Source organism: Dromiciops gliroides, chromosome 6 (genome assembly GCF_019393635.1).
Source record: "Dromiciops gliroides isolate mDroGli1 chromosome 6, mDroGli1.pri, whole genome shotgun sequence".
In the NCBI taxonomy this organism is placed as follows: Eukaryota; Metazoa; Chordata; class Mammalia; order Microbiotheria; family Microbiotheriidae; genus Dromiciops; species Dromiciops gliroides.
The window spans coordinates 53,931,076-53,947,264 of record NC_057866.1 but is presented as its reverse complement, the minus strand read 5'-3'; the positions used below and the strand labels follow the sequence as shown (position 1 = coordinate 53,947,264).

Here is a 16,189-nt window from a genome sequence, read left to right as displayed (position 1 = left end):
CTTTTTTTCAGGTGGAAAAAAGAAAAACATTTATTTGTTTGTTTTTTGTTTTTGTTTTATTGGGGCAATGGGGGTTAAGTGACTTTCCCAGAGTCACACAGCTAATAAGTGTCAAGTGTCTGAGGCAGGATTTGAACTCAGGTTCAAATCCAGGGCCAGTGCTTTATTCACTGCGCCACCTAGCTGCCCCCAATAAAAACATTTATTAACATATATTCTGTGTCACTCTTAAGAATCAACCTGTGGCACAACCTCTGTTTGTTTATGGGTATATATAGTTACCAAAGGGTGGGATTCCAAGTCTTTCATTCCAAGTCCAACTCCCATTTTCCACAGATGCTATCATGGTATAGAAATTGAAGTCAAAGTGGGAAATGGGCAAGCTTTTACAGATTTTCTGTAGCAGATCACATTTGTCAAATATAGGAATAGACAATGCAAAATTCCACTGTATTTACAATTTAATTAACAAAAACAAAATTGACATTTGCCCTTGTAAGAGTAGCTTAGCACTCAGCTTACAATTCTCCAACTAGGCTCCCTTTTACACATAAGATTAAAAAGTGGGATATAGTTCCAGGATCATCCTGAAGTATCTCTACTTGGTTTGCCTGGGCCCCTGACCTAGTACCGTTCTATTGAAGGGTTAGGAGAGAAGTCACTATGAGAGCGCTCCCTTTCAATTGGCAAACAGTAACAGGTGAAAAGTGGATAGTCTTCCTCCTCAGAAATATCATCCATACTCAGACTCAGTTGGGTAATAGATATGTCTGTCTCTCCCATTCATGTAGTGGAGACTTCCAGAGGTATAAATAGCATACATCTGACCAGAGGATAGATCTGCAAATGTGAAAGTCCTCTTTCTGTCATCATCTGGTAGTTCATATAGATAATAACATTGCAACTGTCGCAATTCTTGAAATTTCCTCAGAAATTGTCTTAAATGCATGCAATAAGAATCGCTCAGTTTTGGTGTGAAAGGTTCTGGCTTTTGAAGCAACAGCAAATGACTCTTGATCAACGTGTCTTCTGAATCCTGCAGAAGGTCCATATCTGGCATCCGAGCCTTTTCTTCCAGTGTTATGCCCATCTCCTTCAGGTCATTCCTGTACTCTAACAGTTGGAGCTTGCTCATCCTCTTTTTCTCTCTGTTTTGGATTTCTTGTTGCTCCTCATTCTCCTTCAGCTGCTCAAACATTTCATTCTCCTCCTCATCCAGCTCCACCAGACTGTGGACTTCCTCTTCTTCCTCACTCAGGAATTCACTTATTTCTTGAAAATTTTCCTCAAATGTTTTTCTTGTCATTTCTACTTGTTCTGCCAACACAACAGCCCATGTCTGAGGTATCTTCTTCTCCTCAATAATTAGCTTGTGAACATCTTTTAAATCTTCATATACAAGTTTCAGATTCTCCCAGAGCTTTTCCCTATAGCCCTTAGCAGCCTCTTTTATGGGTTGGATGTTTTGAGCCTTGTGTTCTAGGGACTGTGAACAGGACACACAGACTAGGATCTGATCATGAGTACAGAACAACTTCTTATCCTCTTGGTGTCTGTCACACTTGCTGGGGGCTCCCTCAGGCCTCTGTAGATATCTTTTGAGGGTAAAAGGTCTTCTTTTTGAAAAAAAGGGAGTTTTGGGGCAGCTAGGTGGCGCAGTGGATAGAGCACTGACCCTGGAGTCAGGAGTACCTGAGTTCAAATCTGGCCTCAGACACTTAACACTTACTAGCTGTGTGACCCTGGGCAAGTCACTTAACCCCAATTTCCTCACTAAAAAAAAAATTAAAAAAATTTTAAAAAAGGGAGTTTTCCCCTTCTCCTTAAAGTGGCAATAAGACTTCTTGGTTGGGAGATTTCCTTGCATGTACAGCAGGAAGTAGGCGTGGAAACTTCGCTGGAGGAACTGAGACAAGATTGGCAAACACCGTGTCCACAATTGGCATCCACCGGCTCCTTGAGATAGGCCTGACAAATGTGGCAAGTGAGCATATTCTGGAGACTTTCAGTAATCTCTTTAGTAGCCATAATCCTTTTTTTGATAGCCCAGTTGTCTGCTTCCTTCCAGGAACTCTGGTTAGCAGCAGAAGAGTTAGCTAAGAGCAGGAATAGTCTCAGACCATCCCAGGGCTGGTGTTTTATATGCTTTCCCTAGGCCAGCTCTCCCCTTCCTCATTAACATTAACAAGGTGAAAACCGTATTCTACCTCTACTGCCAGATTGTTCTCACTCATCAGATGTTAAGTAGCTTCTCAGACTCAGCTTATACTCTTCTACAAAAGGTCCTTACCTGCTTACCACCCTGCCTTGCCCTCCTCAGTCCTTCCCCTCCCCCACCCATTTTCTTTATATATAGAGAAGTGGGGAATGTTATGGGCCCGGGTACCTCATTTGAATGGGCTGAGGTACCTCAGAAGTTTTCTGGGGTAAATCAAAGAACCTTCTCCTTGAGAAACTAAACCAAAGGACAGACACACCTAAAGAGATAAGTGGCACTGGATTTGGACCGAGTTAGCTCCAGGACCACCACACTTCATTCCAGTCTCCACCACCCTTCAGGGAGATAAGATTAAGTGTGGCTGCTGCCTTTGTGGTGTGAGGGGGATAGAGATGGCTTGAGAGATCTGGAGCTGCCCCTTACCCAACTTCCCCCATGCACCACCAGTGAAGAATGGTCCTCCCCCAATAAGGGAACTTTCCACAGTCAGATGATCACCCCATCAGACCACAATCTGTCCTCCATAAAAGTTTGTCTGTCTACTGCTCAGGGAGATAGGTATCTCAGAGATTCACGCCTCTGTGCCATGCCTTCTCCTCATGAGAAGAAGTGCAAGGACTTCTCTCTTGGTTTCCTTTCCCTAGCCCCTAAATAAACTATTATTTTATTCAAATTGTATTTGTGTGCAAGAGGGTATAATTCTTTAAAGAGGAATTCCTAAGGAGTCCTACCCCCAATCCACCTGATTTTCCCCATAACAATCTTTCCCAAGCCATCCCAAAGAAAAGAGAACCAGCAGCCATCTCATTCAAGTCATATATGAAAAGAAGATCTCTACCACTTGAAATGGACATCCAGTCTTTTTTTTTTTTTTTTGGAGGATCTCCAAAAAGGGAGAACTCGCCACCTTCACCTTCTCAGGCTGATGAAATGTTTGGTTTAGGTTTTGTTTTTGTTTTTTGTTTTGTGGGGCAAGGGTTAAGTGACTTTCCCAGGATCAAAGCTAGAAAGTGTCAAGTGTCTGAGGCCAGATTTGAACTGTGAGAAAATAATGGGATTTGGGAGATACCCAAAGGCCCCAAATGGAGATTAATCTAAACTGACTGAATTAAGTGAGAGTGATTGACTTTGCTGATTAGTCTACTTCAAGTTAATTAGATTGTAACCACACCTGGCTAGCCCTTAAGAAGGTATTGTTCTCAGAAGCCAAGGACTTTGAACTCAACTTGAGACCACCTTCAAGTCCAGTGAATCAATGGATTTGGATGATGCCAGCTGATCAACCTGAAGTAGCATGTAAGGACTGCCTCTGCTCCAGACCTATTAAAATCTTTCACACTCAGTTTGAGGGCAGTTCATGGTTAAAGCAGGCTCGTGGCAGAGGACTTGAGGAAGAACCAGACCAGACAGGAACTCTAGGCTAGATAGGCCTTTTCTTAATTCCACATGTTCTTTTTTTTTAAATACTTGGTATGCTTTAATAAATGCTTAATGTCCAAAGACTGCTGCTAAAGCTTCTAATTTAAGATGACCACACATTTAGATTTTAAACATCACAGAACTCAGGTCCTCCTGAATCCAAAGAAGGTGCTTTATTCACTGCACCACCTAGTTGCCTCTGATGAAATTTTCTATTGGAAAATTCTTTTTGCATGTGCCTCATTGTTAGGAAGTTTTTCCTTGCATCCAACCTAAAGTTGCTTTTCAGCAGCTTCTAGGCCTTGCTTTGTTTTTCCTTCTCAATGAAAAATTGGTCCCCACACAGGCTAAACAAAACATATTTAATCCCTCTTCCCCACAGCAGACCTTCAAATACTTGAAGCCCCCTATCATGTATACCCTTAGTCTTCTCTTCTCTAGTCCTTCAACTGATCCTGGAATGGTGCAGACTCTAAGCCACTCATCATTCAAGTTACTTTTTTCTGGATGCAGTCCAACTTCTCAACATCCTTTATACATAGGCTGTTCCAAACTGAATAGAGCACTTTAAAGATGGCCTGACCAAGTCAAAGGAGAACAGTCCATCTCCACATTTTACAGATAGGGAAACTGAGGGTCAAACAGGGGGAGATATTCAATGTGTCAGTAAGTTTAAGATTGGGGAGTCCTCCTCTGAGGTTGGAGAAATATCTTCAGGATAATGTGTCTTAAAACTTCAATCCATACATAGAGGAAAATAAGAAGATGATAGAATCCTTGAGTTGGAAATTACCCAACAGTTACAAGCCCCAAATGGGGGCAGGAAGTGAAGGGGTTGAAGGTGAGCTATCACCTCCAGGCCCAGGGCCTTCTCCTCTAGATGCATAGGAAAGACTAGTAATAGTTGCACAGTGATAAATAACTCCTTACCAAAGAGCCTTCTAATTATGCATGGGGAAAAGCAGAACCACAAGAACAATGTACTTTGCAAAAAGCCACTGACAGGAAACCAAATCCTCAATAAATGAAAAGTCAATAATGGTTGTGGACAAGAGAGGGTGAAACATGATTGACTACTCACAAGAGAGAGGTGGGGGGCTACTGGTGCAGAGCATTACATACACTGCCAGAGGTGGTCACTGCATTGAGCATTGTTGCTAGTTTTCTTTCTTTGCCACAAGGGGAGTTTTATCTAGAGGGAGGAAGTACCCTCCTCTTGACCCCAAATGATTGTTATATAAGGACGTAAGGCAAAGGCAAAGCTTTTCATAGTTCATAGAAAGCTGGCTTCAGAGCAAACCCCCCCCCCCAAAAAAAAAGACTCTAATCCCACTCTCACACATATTGACTCTGTGGCCCAAGACGAGTCTCCTAATCTCCCAGGGCCTCCCCAGGCAACTCTCCAAGGATATAAACTACAGGACAGTTGCCAATCTGCGTTGGTATATGCAGTTCCCTGATGTGTAGTCCCACTAATGGAATCTCAGGTTCATGACAAACAAAAATAATAACACTAAAAAGAACAGTCATCAATAATGTAATTTAAAAAATAATAGTGGCACTTTTATAAAAATACTATAGAGTTACAAAGTACTTCCCTTATTTAGTATCTCACTTTAGCCTCAAAATAACTCTATGAGATAGGCAGTATAAATAGTATTAATCCCATTTAATAGAGGAAGAAAGTGAGGTTCAAAGAGGGTGTTTTTCTGAGATCACATAGTTAGCCCAATCATGACTTGAACCCAGGCCTCCAGGCACCCATATTTAATATTCTTCTATCTTTTTTCCTCATTAGTAAGGGTTTAATATTGCCAGCTTTACCCCCAACAGGGCTCCCAATGCCTACAGTATGAGTGGGGCCATGCCAGGTACTAAGTTATGTCTAATCATCTCAGAGAGTTGGATTCTCAGTGGCCATGGCCAAGTTTCAGAAATGACACCTTGGTGTACATAAAGTCCTTATGAGAAATAAAGGTTATTACTTCAACATACATCACTGTGGGTTTTCTAGGTGCTTGGAAAAGCATTGAAACTGCTCCCTAGTCAAGGAAACTGTCCTGCTGGGAGACACTAAAAGTCAAGTTAATCAAAACCACCAGTCTCTGAGTTATGCTGTAACCATCCTGATGAACAAGAAAGAGGTGCTGAAAGAAACCAACCCCAACGCTAGGGCTTTTATCTCAACAGGTTTCCCCGGCTTGGGATGTGAGCACCCATGTCTGAAGAAGCCTCCTGGTCCCTTGTGCTCTCATGACCCTTGCTATTCTTTAGGCTGAGGTAGAGTCAGAATTCCAGAGTTGAGGTCCCATCTCTGTTTCATGGCCTCTCAAAAACTTAGTTTTTTCATCTGTAAAGTGGGGCATCATGGCATAAAGGATGGAGATCTGACTTTAGAGTCAGGGAGGCATAGTTTCAAGTCTGGCTTCTAAAGTCCACTGGTTGTGAGACCCTGAGAAAGTTCCAGAAGTCCTCACTGTTCCCAGGCATCTCTTTAAGACTACAAGTTCCAGAGCATTCTGCTTTGGAGAATAGATCTGCATTGGGAGAGGGAATTTCATCAATGGGAGTTCCCTTATCAATAAAACCACATTTATGGTCTAGAGAAAAAAATGGGGATAATAATGATTCTGCTACCTACACCCATAGGATTTTTCTGAGGATAAAATGTGATAATGGTGACTATATACTTTGTAACACCAAAGTGTATAATATCTGTAGGTGGTGTAGTAGATAGAGCACCAGGCCTGGAGTCAGGAAGACTCATCTTCCTGAGTTCAATTTCTCATTACTATAGCTATATGACCCTGGACAAGTCACTTAACTCTGTTTGCCTCCATTTCCTTATCTGTAAAATGAGCTGCAGAAGGAAATGGCAAACCACTCCAATATCTTTGCCAAATAAACTGCACAAGGAGTAACAAAGAGCCAGACATGGCTGAAATGACTGAATGACAAAACCCCCAAGTAACATATATAAGTGACTTGCCCAGTGTCACACAGCTAGTAAGTGTCAAGTGTCTGAGACCAAATTTGAACTCAGGACCTCCTGAATCCAGGGCCGGTGCTTTATCCACTGCACCACTTATCTACCCCTTATTTATATTTTTAAACACTGAAGGTTACATCTATTATATTTATCTCCCTTCTGCCAAGATAATGAAAAATACAGATAGTGCAGAGGAAGCATTAGTTTTTCCTTCCTCTGCTGAAATCACACACACACACACACACACACACACACACACACACACACCATTAGCACCATCTTGGTATAGTGAGATGAAGTAGAAAATAAGAACTCATGTTCAAGCAGAGATTCATAGCACAAAGATGTGTTGGAGCTCAGTCAAAAGCTCTTAGGGGCCTGAGGGATCAGTGGCCAGCAATCATGGTCTTGGCCAGGCCTTGGGCCAAGTGCCTTGGAGGAGCTAGTGTACACTGGAGAGGTGAATGGGAGGGATAATCAGGGAGCCAGAAAGAGAGATAGAAATGCCAAATCCCAGGGAGCTGGAACAAGTAGAAACCAAACATAAGCCAAGTCAACCAGGGCAAAAAGAAGCAGAAGATCAGATAGATCTGAATGGTATAGATGACAGAGGAAAACCCGTAGTGAGTATCCAGGGGTCAGTACCATGAAGCTTCTACAAGAATTACAGGCAACTCAGTCACCATGGAGACGAATCTCTAAGTGATAATGAGCGCCAGTTCATAGTCTCTTTTTGATGAGATATAGGGATCATTGTTGACCTGCCTCAATTGGACTTAGAAAGACCTACTCAGTGGCACCATCTTTTACCATCATCTCCCATGCTGAAGGCAACACTATTTAGGGGATATTGAGGATGGGATTTTAAAGGTTTGGCAAAGAGATAGAGCTAGCTAAGGATGTGAAAGGGAGGAGATATAAGGGATCTAGAAAGGGAGGAAGAGGGGTAAGATATCATATGAAAGGAAAAAATCATGGACAGTTGGGTACTAAACAAAAAAAAATTATTTTAGGGGGCATTGGCAATTAGTAAGGGATCTCTCTTTAGGAGAATGGTCTAGACATGAACCAAGGGCAGCCTTGATGAAGGTATGAAAAGGGAATAGGGAAACCTTTTTTTGCACCCTGTATTCTTGTTAGAGCTAATAGTACAACGATAACCAGTAGAATGTCATGTAGAGCAGCTAGGTGGCATAGTTGATAGAGTCCTGGACCTAGAGTCAGGAAAACTCATCTTTCTGAGTTCAAATTTGGCCTTAGGCACTTACTGGCTGTGTAACTCAGGCCAAATCACTTTGTCCTTTTTGACTCAGTTTCCTCATCTGTAAAAAATGAGCTGGAGGAGATGCTAAATCACTCCAATATCTTTACCAAGAAAACCCCAAATGAGGTCATGAAGAGTTGGACATGACTGAAACTACTGAAAAACTACAAAGAACTACAGATTAGTAGGGTGCCTGTTCAAGTCCTATCCAGGTTGCATTTTTGAGGCAGAGTGGAATGGTAGAGTATATCAAACTCAAATAGAAACAGATACTTGCTGGTCACATATTGATTTAGAAAACCTCAAATTAACATTATCTGTATTGTATTATATTTTCATTTATTTCATTAAACATTTACCAATGCCATTTTAAACTGGTTCTCAGGCACAAGGGTAGGGGGAGTTGCAGGGGCATGTGAAATGAATTTGACAGCTCTGGTGCAATGAAGAAGAGAGCTGCTTTCAAAAGAAGATCTGAGATCAAGTCCTGTTTCTGAAATCTACTGTCTCTGTGAACCTACAAAAATGCTTTAGACTCTCAGTACTTTAGGAAACTCTCTAAGCTGCAAAGAATCTGCTGCTAACCCACATTAGTGGAGGGAATTTTGTCACCTGGCAGTTCCCTACATTAGTGAAAGTACAGGTCCAGTCCCTATCCTTAGTCCCCCTATTCTACATCAGACTACTCTCGCACAACTGGCAAAAAAGGTGTAGAAAATAAAGGATCCCATCATATTTACTGCTTGCTGACTCTTAAGAAAGTATTTGACCTAATAAGGCAAAACAGCAATTTAATACCTCTTCTCTAGTAATGAGGCTCCATACATGTTAAGATCCTACGGGATTCTTTGAGCTATCCAACAACAGTTAAATTTTTTTCATTGATTCTCTGATTACTTCTACTCAGTATGAAATATGGCAGGGAGATAGGCATGCTAGCCAAAGGTGCTTGCCACTGTCATGGCGGACGTCCAATGCAGAGTGCAATTGAAAGAGGAATTTCCTCTTTGATAACAGAAGTCCTCCCCATGATCCTGTTTTCTGAAAACATGATGCTGATTGCAGTAAGCCCCAGGACACTACAGAACTTCATAGATGAGGGAATCCCATAATCCATCACAAAGGGTTCAGCCTCATTTTCTACCTGGATAGGAACAAGTAGATGAAGACTTCTAGACCCTGATGTGCACTTGGATATGGAACTGATCTATCCATACACATACCTTGGACAGACACTGATCATTGACAGTAAACTGGGGCCTAGACTCATGGAGAAGACAGGAGGGAGAGAGGGAGCTAGATTACATTTGGGAAACTATACAGTAACTTGCCTGTTAAAACAATATATTTACTTTTATTTTGAGCTTCATGAATAATCAATAAAATGGTTATCTCCTCATGTGTAGTAGAGCAGAAAAAGAAGGTTGTATAGGAAACCTGTGGGTCTCCAATGTGTACAGTTTGCTTTTCTTTTAAAATACATATTCATTTCAACTTGTAGCTTTGGAAGCTATCCTGCTTGTGTGGTATTTCCAGTGATGCCAATCTTCCCTCTGCAGAACATAGGATCACAGAGCTAGAGGAGGTAGGGACCTCAGAGTATATCTAGTCCAACCCCTTCATTCTGCAAATGAGGAAATGGAGGCCCAGGGATATTAAGTGGCCAAGATAGTAATGGGCAAAGGTAGGACTTGAACCCAGGTCCTATGACTCCAGAGCTAATTCTCTGCCGTGCTTTGGTCTTCTTTTTAAATGCCCTTATACTTCTAGTGATGCTATTTGGCTTCGAGTTGTGGCATATCAAACATTTCTAAGTATTCAAGACTGCAAATTAACCAAAGGGCAATGTGAAGACATGTTGCAAGGGATAGGAGACTATAGCATACTACTAGTGGTGAATTATATTCAAGAAGCAGCTTATGATGGGTCACCAAAGAGAGAATTGACTTGAATAGGAGGCAGATTGGTCATGGGACAAGCCATAGACTGCTTAGCATGGTGGAGTGGGAAGAATACTAGCTCTGGAGAAAAAAAATACCTGGCTCAAATCTCACTCCTGATATTTACAATTTGTATGACCTTGGCAAAGTCACTGAAACTCTTTGGGCCTCAGCTTCCCCATCTGTAAAATAAGAGATCAGACTAGATGGCTTCCGAGGTCTCTTGGGCTCTAAATCTATGAGAGAAGCCATGGGTTATGAGCTACACCTCCAGGAAGAAGCGCCCACATTGATGAGATCTCTGAGACAAGGAAATACCCCATGGCAAGCTACAGTCTTGACTTGACGCTTCCCAGCTTAAGGAAAAACCACCAGTCTTACCCTTCATATTAAGGCCTGAAAGATGGGGAGCTGAGAGAAAGAGCTGTTTTTATTTTCTCCCAAACAGCATTGAATCCTGAATTAGGTACCTGGTGCTCATTCTGTGTGACCACACAATGCTTGAAGAGAGGGAGAAGCTCATTTTGTAAATGCCTGCCACCTTGATGTTTGCTAGCAGGCAGGGCACAAGAAGGGACTCATGGGACCTCCAAGGACCAAAGGAAGAACCCGCATCATTTCATCAGCTCCTGATTTACTCCTTTGGAAAAGAAGAGAATGGCAGAAAGACTCGCTTTGAGGAAGCAGTAAAGGTGAAACAGTGAAAAATCAGTCACTTCCCTTCTTTATGGCCCATATGTAGATACTGATTCAATCAAGGGAAAAGTTTTGGGTCCAGGACAAAGTTAGTTAGCCAATAACACATCCTTAAATAAGCTTCTCTGATAACAATGATAATAGCTTATATTTATATAACAACAAGAACTCACAAATGGGGGCAGCTTGGCAAGGCTGACTTCAAAGCCAGGACAACCTGGGTTCAAGGTATTCCTCTAGGACATCCTGGCTATGTGACCCTCCACTAGTCATCTAACCTCTTGGTGCTTTGGGAAAGTCTCTAAATCTTCATGTTGCAAAGAACCTGACTGCTTACATAAAAATGTAAAAAAAAAAATGTACTAAAAATGTACTAAAAAGTAGAGAAAGTCTCCTGTATCAGTGAAATCACAGGTCCTTCTCTATCCCTAATAATTCATACTTTACAAAGGTTTACAAAGCGACTCACTGATAATTACCTCCTAAGATTGCTGAGGTTCAGAGGCTTAAGTGACTTGCCTAAAAGCCCGGTAGCTAGTAAGTGACAAAGCAGGGAAGGATTGGCTTAAGGAGGAAGGGAGAGAAAAGGAAATGACTCTTAATTGGGCCATTGCTTAAATGTCATAACATTTCAAAGATCATGGGGACCACAATAGATTCTCTGTTTTAAGGACATTTTGGATCTTGAATGAACCTCTTTAGGTGGAAGCGCCACATCCAAAGAGAAAGTTAACATTCAGCCTCCTTTCGAGGTCTCAAATCTAAAACTGGGGAGATTTTTTTTCTATCCAGTCAAGCAGCAAAGTGTTCTTCGGTAGGAGTGATGGCAAACAGAATCTCTGGTTGCCAGCACCATCAGAAGACCAGTCTCTAGGCAACCTGGTCCAGATTGTGATGATTCAAAATATGAGAAACACAGTTTCTGGGTAATTTAATCATTTTTATTAATATGGCTGGTTGGTTATTAATAAAATGAGGTATATGGCCAACTCTTTCAGACCAAAGACCCCATGGTGGTGGGGCATAGAGTTTATATGCCCTTGAAACAGTAGGTGGTCAATGGGGTCATGCATTGATCCCTACATAGAGAGATTATCTCCAGTCTTGGGCTATCATTTCAAAGAATGCTCTCCTCTTCAATGCCCCCCCCCCCAGCGATCCCCACCCTGGACAGAGAAGCCTTCAGCTATCTAGATAAATGGATCTGTCTTCACCTAACATTCCTTGTGAAATTGGGTTGGGCCCAACCCAGATAGAGAGTGAAATCTCTCAAGGAGATGTTGACTTTGAGTGGAAGGAAGATAAGACAAAGAAAGAAGGGAAGATATCTGGGTCCCCCAAGATATTGATTATTAGTAATTATTTCTCACAAGATGAATAAAAATAGATGGCTTCAGGGGCAGCTAGGTGGCGCAGTGGATAGAACACCAGCCCTGGATTCAGGAGGACCTGAGTTCAAATCTGGCCTCAGACACTTAACACTTACTAGCTGTGTGACCCTAGGCAAGTCACTTAACCCCAATTGACCCGCAAAAAAAAAAATAGATGGCTTCCCATCTTGTTTCACTGTCCCAGTGGGACCAGTTTAAGGTGCTATATGCATACCATCTACTTGTTTGAATTATGATTCCTCAGCTGGTGGGGGTGGGGAATCTATTAGCTTCCTGAACATTACAGTATGGAGACAGAAGTGTGGTGGTCCAAATGCTGGACTCAGAGTCAAACCTGATCTTGGCCCTATATTACCCTGGGCAACTCACTTAACCTTTCTAAGTTACACAGGAGGTGCTGACTTGCCTTGGTAGAGGGATTTTCCTCACCTAGGAGCTCCTTATACTAATGAAATCACTAGGTGTTTTTTTTCCATTTTGTTTTGTTTTAAGAAAAATGAATCTATCTCAAAGAGGAAATGCACTTCCTTCTCAGTATTTCATACCGCGCCTGGCAAATAGGAAGTGCTTGTTGACTAATTGGTTTTTGTTAGAGAGGTGGGGGAAATATGGCAGGAGAGTAGTGCACAAGTTACTGCCTGATGTTATATTGGTTTGTTTTACTTAAGGCTTTTTCTTTGTTGCAAGTGAAGCCTCATTTCCAGGGAGGTGTGTTGAGGGGGTGGGGAGATGGCTATACCTGGAAATAACGGTGATTTAGAAACAAAAGGCATTAGTAAAACTAAAAATAACACTTTAAGAAATCGACCTCAAGCAACGTGTTGCAGCTGCAGACTCCATTCACGTTTGGTATGTAGGAGTCCTGAACAAGTAGGCATAATTGCTGCTCAAATCAGCCAACCTCATGGGAGTCTCAGTAGTGTTAGGGACCATGGCCTAGAAAGGAATTCAACTAATATTATGAGATCTCCATGATTTTTTCACAAGTTCCACTCACTTTGGAAATCATGTGCTGAGAGATTTTGGGGTACACCACACGACAGTGTAACATATCAGCCCTAACACTAGCAGCCCTTTATAGGAAGTTTCTCTGGCTCAAGGCCCCAAACCGAGGCCTCCCTCTTTGCAAAGGCCACAGGGTCCTTGGCCTGGCAAAACCAGTTGTATGGAATTCTACTAGATATTTTTCTTAAAAAGAAACAAGTGCAATAAATATGGGTGCCTTTTTATTGCTAGCCTTGACGAATAGTTGTTTTTTCTTTCCCTCATTTAATAAATGACAACTTATACATACACAATGTTTTTTAGAATTATAAAACCTTTTATACATCTTATCTCATTTGATCTTGACAGCAGCCCAGTGTTACAGACATTGCAAGTGGTGTGATCACCATTTACATAATAATAATAATAGGAATAAAGACCAGACCTGCAATTTCATTAGTATAGGGAACTCCTGGTGCAAAAATTGCCTCTACCAATGCATTTTGGTATCTTCTCTGAAATTCATCACCTTAGAAAGTTGCCTCAAGCATTTAGATGTTACATGATGTGCCCATGGTGACATGGGCAGTAGGTATCAGTGGTAGCACTTGAACCCAGATCTTCCTGGCTTTGGGGCTCTCTCTCCTATGCCATGCTGACTCTATTAATACTTGTAATAATAGCAATAATCAATATGTGCAATAATAATTGTAATAATTAAAATGTGTAATAACAGCAAGGATTAATGTGTGCGATAATAATTTCAATAATTAATATTTTCAACAATAATAGCAATAATTGCTATTTGCAACAATAGTACAATACCTAACACGTGCAATAATAATAGCAATAATTGCTCACATTTATGTGGCACTTGGAGGTTTACAAAGTATTTAATAAATGTTATCTCATTTTAAACTCACAATAACTTTGTGATGGTTACTTTTGTTATACCTATTTTTACAGATGAGCAAATAAGGCATGGAGATGTTAAATGATTTGCCCAAGGTCTCACACAAATACTAAGCATCTGAGGTGGGCTTTGAGTCAGATCCTCCTGACTTTAAGCCCAAAGCTCTATCTACTGTACCATGCTGTGATGAAGGCCTCATAATGAGGTGGTGTTGGAGGTAGAACTCAAATGCAGGTGTTTGTATTCCAAGGCCAGAACTCTGCCAGCTACCCCATTAGAATCACCAATACATGGCTGATGCCCTTCAGAAAAGTACCGCATGTTCTCCCCACACCCATCACTGAGTAATAATCAAACCAAAAATAAAAGCTGAGTTCTCTATTTGGGTTAAATTAAATACATGTCGATTATCTGAAGCTTTCAAGCTTTTAACCTTCAACAAAACACAAATAACCTATTTAAACCCTGAATTTTACTAGCAAATGCATCATATTGAGGAATTAGCTCATGGAAACTAAGGGAGGCTCTAAAGAAAGCAGAGGCCCAGTTACAGTGTGAGCCCAAGACAGAACATCTTCCATGACAAAGGAAACCTTGTTCAAGGGGCATCCATGCAGACAGAGGCAGGATTTTCCCCTGGGTTTTTCCCTCCGAGTTTCAAAGTGTTTCCTTTAGAGCAATGAGGCTCCAGTTGTTGACCCCAGCCCATAGTTCCTGTTGGCCCTGAGTGGTTTGTTTTTTTGATTTTGGGTGCAGGAACACATTAAAAAACATTTTTTGTAGGATTAATTAAAGTCAGAGCTTTCAAAGGCACCATTCACAGGGGCAGACAGAACATTTCTCATTCAGATTGTCCATGTTCCAGACTGTCCAAGAGCCAGTTTACAGGCAGGATTCTGACATCAAACCAGCACAGTAACATTAGGAAACTGTAGCACCAGAGGGTGGGGAGGTGGTTCGTCGACATCCTGTACTCAATTTGAGAGGCCATGTGGCTGTGTAGGTTTTTTTTCCTCTCAGGAATAGGGCAGTAAGATTAAATGAGGTCTCCAAAAGTTGATCTGAGACCTGCAGATGTACAGAGAGGTTTACCAGGTGCCACAGATCATCACTCAGCACACACAGAAGGGCTAGTCACTAAAACATAGCTTTCTCTCTCTCTCTCTTTTTTTTTTTAGTGAGACAATTGGGGTTAAGTGACTTGCCCAGGGCCACACAGCTAGTAAGTGTTAAGTGTCTGAGGCTGGATTTGAACTCAGGTACTCCTGACTCCAGGGCTGGTGCTCTATCCACTGCACCACCTAGCTGCCCCCATAGCTTTCTTTTAATTAAGAGGACTCACAAACTCCTCTCTGGAAGTTCTCCCTTCCTAGAAGACAAGTGGTCCCAGAGCCACATTCTCAGTTACAATTTAGTCAGATAAGTCCAGAGCTAGTTACCGTCAATGGCTAACATGTCAATTAACCTGAGAAGCTTGGAATAGCCACCATTTTCTCCTAATACCCAGAGACATACAATGATGAGTAGGGTACCCATCAGAAATTCAAGGATCTCTTGTTCTTTTGTGGGCACAGAAGAAGGTAAGACCTGCCTCCTCTATATCGGTGTTGGAAGCACTAACACAGAGGGAAACACGTGTATGTGGCCACATACACATGCATCTATGGTTGGGCTAAACTCCAAAGTCAACCCAGAGGTCAGCAAAATTCCTTGAGGTACTGGATCCTATTGTCCATTATCGTACTCATCCAAAATGATATTACTCATCAGGGATCCTCCAGAGAAAGTAAGAAGGGGGTATTAGGAATCATTATCACCAGCAGATTCCTTATGTCAGTTGAGATCATGGTGGCCCTACTGCTGGGAAGGGCAAGGCCTGATATGTGGGTATGGCTACCATTCAAACTTCAGAGAGGTCTATTTTTAATTCTCCTTGGCTGCAAACAAGCCAGAAGCCCCAGGCTCCTCTACTGATGCAATCAGGCAGCAGGTGTGAAAGTTCCAAGTCATTGATACTTGGGAAAGAGGCCTCAGTGGAGAGAAGTGAACTTTCCAGATGAGGGTCAATTATAAGATTTCCCTGTCTTATGTAAGTTCCCTGAAAAGGAACACAGCTGTGGAAGGTGAAGTCAATGCCATTCCAAGCATATTGCAGAGTATTCCCACTCATGCATCCTGTATTTTGGCCAGACCAGCTTATTTTCCATTTCCCTTCTATATCTCATCTTTCTATCTTTGCATACCCCCACCAGAGGGAGTGTCATACTTTCTCTGCCCCCATTCACTATGCCATCAGAGAAGCTGGACCAGTAACCACAGATGCTGGGAGCTGAGAGAAGATACCCCAAAGAAAGGCATCTTCAAGGAGTGTGACA

The 16,189-nt window shown here is 41.9% G+C and overlaps 1 protein-coding gene and 1 pseudogene across 1 annotated transcript in view; both read right to left on the bottom strand.

The window, feature by feature from the left end:
* The window catches only part of GALNT18 (polypeptide N-acetylgalactosaminyltransferase 18), a 475,154-nt gene that overhangs the window by 202,751 nt on the left and 256,214 nt on the right, over positions 1–16,189 (bottom strand).
* LOC122730388 lies at positions 625–2,028 on the bottom strand (annotated as a pseudogene).